Raw genomic sequence first — 8,865 nt, forward strand, 5'->3', positions numbered from 1 at the left:
GGTGCATACTGTCTTCGTTTGACTCATGTGTAGCTGCCATTTTGTGTGGATCATGGGACATTAAGTGGTGTTAAATTATCAAGGGCAGAATTTAATTTCTGAATCTAAAACTTAGGCTTGCCAGAACTATGTTCAATAGATACCTATCAAATAGCTAGTAGATTTTATTAAATAAATAGACGTGCATACTCTTTATGGGTAGACTGTCTTTTTTTAGGAAGTCATTTTACATCCCTCTGTCTCATTTACTTCTCTCTCAGTGAAGTGATTCCATCTGTTAACTTCTTTTCTACAATATAGTTCAGAATTGATCAGGTTACATTTGATTAGTAATTTTTACTTACAGAAGAAAAGTACTATATAAATAATTATTCAGCCAAAGGAAAAGTTCTTAGTCATGTGCTGGCCTTTCCAGTGGATGACTACACATGGATAATACCTGCACGAATCATCTTTGTATGCAGTCCTTTAATAAATAATATAACAGGTGCTTTTGTTTTGATTTAAATTAATATGCATGTATTGTCTCTGTTCTTTAAATGATCAGTTCTCTCTTCTCTCTTATTTAGATCACTTTAGATGCTTCCATCTCCCTTCTTCCATAGTTTGTTCTACTTCTCATCTCAGTCCAAGATATTACTTCCTGATCTTTGTATTTCCTTCCTCAGCTCATAGAGTTTCTCACCACCTGGAGTGCAAACACTGTCAACATGTATTGATGGCTTTCATATTATGTGTTGACAGTGCTACTACTCAGGAGTGGGGATGTGGTCAAAAAGACAGATATGACTGTTAATCTTTTCCAGAGTATATTGCTGATAAGAAACATTCACAGGAGACTTTTCTGTTCTTGTTCTCAAGGTAACTTTGGTGTGTACACCTCACTTTTTTTCCCCAAACATATACTTTTGCTAAGTTTCTGAAAGCTTTGCTTGATATCATATCCTAGTGTTTTGCTTCTGTGAGTTTTACTTAGCAGGCATGCAAAGAAATAGTGGTGTTGACATTATCTATCTTATTTAGAATATTTTATCCAGAGCCCAATCTACTGTGTAATTTAATTTAATTTAATTTAATTTTTTTGTAATTTAATTTTAAATAATAAGTTGAATACAAATGGAAATAGTGTCCTGTCTTATAAAATATTTCCTGGAGCCCCTTTCTTGAGATTGCTGTGACTATCAAAGTACACTATTACAGAAACATAACCTTATGTACCACTCCATGTTTGAATGTGCATTGGGAGGGCAGGATCCAAGATAAAATGCAGTCACATTGTATTTTAAGTTTTTCAACCATAAAAAATTATGTCTGTAATGTGATTTTATATAAAGATTGTACCATGATATTAAATAAAATTGATTTCTTAATTAATATATATAAATACAATTACTGCTGTATTCAGACTATAGAGATCATGAGCAAAGAAAAATGGATTAAATTGACTAAGCATGAATAAAGTAGGAAAAAGTAGCATAGAATTAGAGGAAAATAAAGGAGAATATGTTTACAATCTTTAGTTGAAATAATTATAAGACACACTGTAGAATATTTAGCAGAATAAATAAATATAATCATATTGAAGTTTTAAAACTTTTGTTTAAATTGGACACTATAAAGTCAAGACAAGCACTACTGAAAAAAACGTTTACAACTTCTTTATCTCTTCACTTTCTTATTCATTCTTCCAGCAAACATTTATTGAACCTACAATATGTGCCAGATGCTGTTTTAGGCCCTGGGGATCTAACAGTGAACAAAGCAGATAAAAAAATCTTCTGCCATCACAGAGTTTACAGTGGATCATATTCAAAATATATAAAGAACTCCTCCAAACAACACAGCACAAAAACACAACAGGAAAATGAGCAGAGGAAATGAGTAGGTAATTCAAAGATAAAGTGCATAGAACCAATGAACATTGCATGCCTAAAACCTCATTGTACCTCTTAAGTACAAATTAAAACAATGAGATAGTAAATGTTCCTCAGAAAATTGTAAACAATTAAGAAAGATTGAAAATCCAATGGCAGTGGTGTTGGGCATAGGATAGTTTCAAGCATTTTGGTATTCGGGTAAGTTAGTAGTCCTTTCAGGAAACAATCTGGTAGAACCTTCCACGCAACACCTCCCAAGTATGTATCTACTATGTACTGAATGTTATTGTGTCTACAAAATTCATATCTTGAGATTTTTGCTTCTAATGTGATGATATTAGGAAATGGGGACTTATGGAAGTAATTAGGGTTAGATGAAGTCATGAGGGTGGATCCTTTCAAAGAAAGACATGAGGGAGCTTACTTTCTTTGTCTCTGCTATATGACATCACAATAAGAAACATGCTCTCTGGGATCCCTGGGTGGCGCAGCGGTTTGGCGCCTGCCTTTGGCCCAGGGCGCAATCCTGGAGACTCGGGATCGAGTCCCACGTCGGGCTCCCGGTGCATGGAGCCTGCTTCTCCCTCTGCCTGTGTCTCTGCCTCTCTCTCTCTCTCTCTCTCTCTCTCTCTGTGTGACTATCATAAATAAGTAAATAAATAAATAAATAAATAAATAAATAAGAAACATGCTCTCTGCAAGCCATGAAGAAAACTCTCACCAGAATCTCACAAGATAGCACCCTGATCTCAGACTTCCAGCCTCCAGAATTGTGGCGGAATAAATTTCTCTTCTTTAAGCCACTAGTCTATAGTATTTTGTTACGGCAGTCTGGGCTAATATAATATCCTAGGAAAAAAAATAGTGTATAGTCATGTTCATTGAGTTTTATGGCATTTTTTCCAATGGTAAAAAATGGAAGATGACCAACCAGAAAACAATAAACAAAATGACAGTAAATACATACCTATCAATAATTACTTTAAATGTAAATGGTTTAAATACTCTAATAAAAAGACATAAGGTGGCTAAATAGTTAAAAATCAAGACTCATTATATACTGGGGACAAGAAACTGAAGACCTAAAGACAAATGTAGACTGAAATTGAGGGAATGGAAAAAGGTATTTCATGCACATGGCTGTGAAAAAAAAGCTGGTGGAGCAATACTCATATCAGACAAAATAGACTTTAAAACAAAGACTGTAACAAAACAAAGAAGGGTATTACCTAATGATAAAAGGATGAATTCAAGAAGATATAGCATTCATAAATATTTATTCACCCATTACAGGAGCACCTAAATATATAAAGTAAATATTAATAGACACAAATTGACAGTAATATTAAAAATGGAGGATGCATGAGGGAAGATGAATAGATGGACCACAAAGAATTTTTGTGACACTGAAAATACTGTGTATGATATTAAAGTGGATACATGCCTTTATATATTTGTCCAAACCCATAGAATGTGCAACACCAAAGAGTAAACTCTAATGTAAACTATGAAATTTGGGTGCCAATTATGTGGCAGGGTAAATTAATCAATTATAAGACATATACCATTCTGCTGCAGAATGTTGAGAATAGGGGACACTATGCATGTGTAGGGGAAGGGAGTATAAGCAATATCTCTGTGCCTTCTGCTCAATGTCATTATGAACCTAAAACTGCTGTAAAAAAATCAAGTCTTTAAAAAAACAGGAGAGAATAAAACAAAACAAACAAAACAAAATGGAGGTAACTCAAATATCCATAGTGGGTGGATTTGTTAAAAGAGAATAAAATAACGCTGAACTGTTATAGCAGATCTCTATTACTGACATGAAAAGATTATTAAGAAAATAGTTAAGGAAAAAATATCATTGGTGTATAATTCTATTTATGTAAAATAAATATAAGTACACAAAGGTCACATATTTTATATGTATATATGTATTTATGTATTTTATATGTGCATATATCAATACATATTAACAGTAAAGCTAACAGTGATTACTCATTTGGAAAGAAAAGGGGAATTGGATAGAAATCCAAGGAACATTTACCATTATTTGAAATTCTATGCAAGGATTAATTTAATAGTTATATAATTAAAATTATTTTAAATAAAAACAAATTCAGAAAACTAAAAAAAGTCAATGAACGAAAAAGAAAATTGGCAGCTGAGAGTAATATGGGGATTGAGTGCTCCAAAGTACAAGAACATAGTGCCTAGTCAAGTTTTTCTGATGTACAGATTATATATTGAAGAGTGAGAAGAAAAAAACCTGAAAACTGTGCTGGAAATGTTTGTGTAGGCTTTTTAGGGTTGGACTACAATGTGTGGATTAAGTGTAAAGCAGAAGTATGAGGTTATTGGACCTATATTTTATGAAGTTTTACCTGTTGTACAAGATACATTGGAGACTAGAAATGAGGGCTAATGTGTGTGTGTGTGTGTGTGAGAGAGAGAGAGAGAGAGAAAGAGAGAGTGAGAGAGACAAATTTATTACATCTTACAAAACAAACTTACAAATACACTACTAGTGGTCAAATAGAAATAACTGGACACACACATTTCTGTGTCCACATAATTTTTCCATCTACATAATTTTTCCATCTTGGCTACTGCTATATTTTATATACACTTAAGGAGAGACATTTCATTTATGTCCAATTATGCTTATTTCAAGATGTCAAAATTATTAGAAGTTAGCAAAACTTTTATTTAGTTTTCAAGAACACTTGTGCTTTTTTCAATTTCCTTGACTTCACATTCTTAAGAAACCATGAACCTTATATCAGGTCAAAAAGACAGATGATACCTACTTCAGCATCTATCTCAAGATATCTTTCTGACTTCTTTAACTAAAAAAGATGGGTATTGAGAAAGTCATCAGTCACTACTGCCTTTCCTCTACTGGTGATAGAGATGGAGTCAGTCAACCTGAGCACCTGCCTGATCAGAGGACTAAAAGGGACTTTTGACATGGGAACAAATTTCACAATATAGTTCTCCCTCCAGGATGCATCCTTATTTTAACTGTGAACTCTCCTTATTGTTTTTAAGAAGGAAGTTGATGTTTCTATCTCAGGGGAACTGTCTACTTTTTTCTATGCTGTTTTTCATCACCAACCCTTTTTAAGGTTATGTCTTATAATTTTAACACAAAACCGCATTTCCCAATTGCATTCTCACCTCCTATAACATGATTTTATACTTAATTAATTAATTAGTTGGTGCACAGTGTTACATTAGTTTTAGGCGTGTAACTTTGTGATTCAACATCTCTATTAGTTACGCCATGCTTGCCACAAGTGTAGCTGCCATCTCTCACCATATAAGGCTATTAGAGTATCATTGACTATATTCTGTTTGCTGTGCCTTTTATTCTCGTGACTTACTCATTCCATAACTGGAAGCTTGTATCTTCCAGTCCCCTTCACTCATTTTGCCCAATTCCTATAGCTTCCTCCCCTCTGGTAACCATAAGCTTGTTCTCTGTACTTATAGGTCTACTTCTGCTTTTTATTTATTTATTAATTTGTTTTTTAGATTCCACATATAAGTTAAATTATGTGTCTTTACATAATTTAAGACAAATTATTGTCTCTGTTTCACTTATCTCACTTAGTATTATACCCTATAGGTCCATCCATGTTGTTGTAAATGGTAAGATCTTATTTTTAATGGCTGAATAATATTTTATTGTGTATATATATTATATTTTCTTTATCCATTCATCCATTGATGGACATGTAGGTTGCTTCCATATCATGGCTATTATAAATAAATAAGGCTGCAATAAATATAGAGGTGCATATATCTTTTCAAATTAATGTTTTCATTTTCTTTGGGTAAATACCCAGTGGTTGAACTATTGGATTATATGGTAGTTCCATTTTGAATATTTTGAGGAACCTACCTACTGTTATACACAGTGGCTATATCACTTTACATTTCCACCAACATTGCACAAGAGTTCTTTTTCACCACATCCATGCCAACACTTGTTTCTTGTCTTCTTGATTTTTTAGCTGTTCTAACAGGTGTGAGGTGATATGTCATTATGGTTTTGATTTGCATTTCTCTGATGATTAGTGATGTTGAGAATCTTTTCTTAGGTCTTTTTTGGCCATCTTTCCTTGGAGAAATGTTTGTTCATGTCTTCTGTCCATTTTTAATTGCATTATTTGCTTTTTGGTGTTGAGTTGTGGAATTCTTTATATATTTTGGACATTTATCCCTTACTGGATATATAATTTGCAAATATCTCCTCCCATTCAGCAGGTTGTGTTTTTGTTTTGTGGATGCTTCTCTTCACTGTGCAAAAGCATTTCATTTTCATATGTGAAAATATATGAATAGTTTATTTTTACTCGTTTCCTTTGCCTTAGGACACAGATCTAGAAAATGTTACTATGGCTGATGTCAGGGAAATTATTGCCTATGTTCTTTTCTAGGATTTTTATGGTTTCAGGTGGCACATTTAGGTCTTTAATCCATTTTGGGTCTATTTATGTGTACAATGTAAAGAAGTGGTCCAGTTTCATTCTTTTTCATGTAGCTCCCAGTTTTCCTGGCACCACTTATTGAAAAGACTGTCTTTTGCCCATTGTATATTCTTGTCTATGTTGTCTTAGGGTAATAGGCCATATAAAAGTGGGTTTATTTTCTGGGCTCTGTATTCTTTTCAATTGACTTATGTATCTTTTTGTGTTAGTACCATACTGTTTTGAATTTGACAGCCTTGTGGTATATGTTGAAATCCAGAACTGTGATCACTCCCATCTTTGTTCTTTTTTCTCAACATTGCTTTGGCTATACAGGGTCTTTTATAATTCTATACAAATTTTAGAATTATTTGTTCTAGTTTTGTGAAAAACACTGTTGGTATTTTGATTGGGATTGCATTGAGTAGTATGAACATTTTAATAATATTAATTCTTTCAGTCCATGAACATGAAATATCTTTCTATTTATTTGTGTCATCTTTAATTTATTTCATCAGTATTTTATGGCTTTCAGAGTACGGGTCTTTCACTTCCCTGGGTAAGTTTATCCACAAGACTTTTATCCTTTTTGGTGTAATTATAAATGTAGTTGTTTTCTTAATATCTCTTTCTGATACCTTGTTATTAGTATATAGAAACACCACTGATTTCTGGGTGTTAATTTTGTGTCTTGAAACTTTTCTGAATTCATTTGTTACTTTTAGTTTTTTTTGATGGAATCTTTAGGGTTTTCTATGTATAGTAATATGTCATCTGCAAAGAATGACAGTTTTACTTCTTCCTTGCCAATATGGATGCCTCTTATTTCTTTTTGCTTTTTCTCTAAGATCAGGAACAAGACAAGGATGTCTACTCTCACCAATTTTATTCAACATAGTACTGAAAGTCCTAGCCATAGCAATCAGACTAAAGCCTGATGTTAAAAGTTAAAAAGGGAAAAAGAAATCTGTTTTCTGTAGCACATATTTGCTGCTACATACTTGCCAAGTTTTCAAAAGTGATATTAAATTGGGGATGGTAAATGAAAATAGTGTTCTATTGATCTTTTTTTCAAGTTCACTTAATTTTCCTTCTCCTCTCCATTATCAGCCTCCTACCTCCAACAATACCAGTTCCTGCTGCTCACACTGTATTTAATTGGACAGACATTTGTTCAGTGCCTACTAAATGCAAGTCCCAGTGTAAGAGCGCCGTCCTGTCTTAATTATAGTTGGCAATCCACATTTAAAAACATTAAAAAAGGAAAGCAATACAGTGGCCAAGAGTTCTTAAGCATAGGATACTTTCATCCAACAAATACTGAACACTAGGTACTATGGACACAAACATGCTTTAGATGGCAACTCTGCCTTTGAGGGGCTCAGGTATACAGGGAAGCCTAAAAGTAAACATGCCATTTTAATACAATATCATAAGTGCTGTAACAGAGGTTTTTAAAGATTCTGCATGAGTTCAGAATAAAAGTAGACTCAATTCATGTGGAGAGAGATCAAGGAAGGCATCATAAAGGAGATGACACTCAAATGACCAAGGAAAAGTGCAATGAAAAGGGAGAAAAGGCTATTCCAAGCAGTGTGCGTGTCATGTGTCAAAGTAGAGAAAAGGAAAACATTTATTACTTAGGGAAAAGAAAATTGTTCAGTGTAGTTAGAAAATAGAGGTAATAGAGGGGAGTTTGGGGAAAAACTGGGGATGTGGAAGGGCTGAGTGAGGTACTCTGCTGGTGGGAATGACATCACTGTTTTTAATGTTTTACATATATGTTCTCTAACATTTACTTATCGCAAAAATTCTGAGTATTATTACCCCCATTTTACACAAAAGAAATCTAAGCCCAGATAAAGTAAAAACAAAACCAAAAATATCTCAAGTTATGTAGACAGAAAATGGCAGAGGCAAGATTTGAATTTAGGTATAACCCGGCCTTAAACTTTGTATTTTGATTCATGGAAGAGAGGACAGTAAAGGGAAGTCTACTTGTGAAGAGGCTTGTATGCAGTGGAGATTTAAATTTTTTGTACATGTAGTAGGAAGCCAAAGAAACATTTTAAGTAATAGGATGAATAGTCTATCATATAAAAAGAGGAAAACATGGTTTTTCCAGGATTTCTTTTGCTAACATTAGTCCTATACAGTCATTGGTATTAGTTAAAGATTTTACTAAAGTCATATAATTGGGCAGGAACAAAATATAATTAAGTTGTTCTATGGTAAGTAGATGTAGTCATCTACATAGAACTAAACTAAAATTATCATTTAATTTAGGAAAGCACCCTGGAAAGGACAAAAAAACTAAAGCTAGCTGACTGCATGATTTTCAGTATGAATATTCTCAGCTCCTTGAAATTTAAATGAATTCAGAACAGAGACCAACTCAAATAAATGTGTAAAAGCACTGCTTCTGTAATTATTTAGGGTTAATGTCAACACAAGATCCAAATAAGCCCAGTATGATATAATGACTGTCTTAGCCAGGTTTTTCAGACTTG

This window comes from Canis lupus, chromosome 8, assembly GCF_011100685.1.
Source record: "Canis lupus familiaris isolate Mischka breed German Shepherd chromosome 8, alternate assembly UU_Cfam_GSD_1.0, whole genome shotgun sequence".
Classification (NCBI taxonomy): domain Eukaryota; kingdom Metazoa; phylum Chordata; class Mammalia; order Carnivora; family Canidae; genus Canis; species Canis lupus.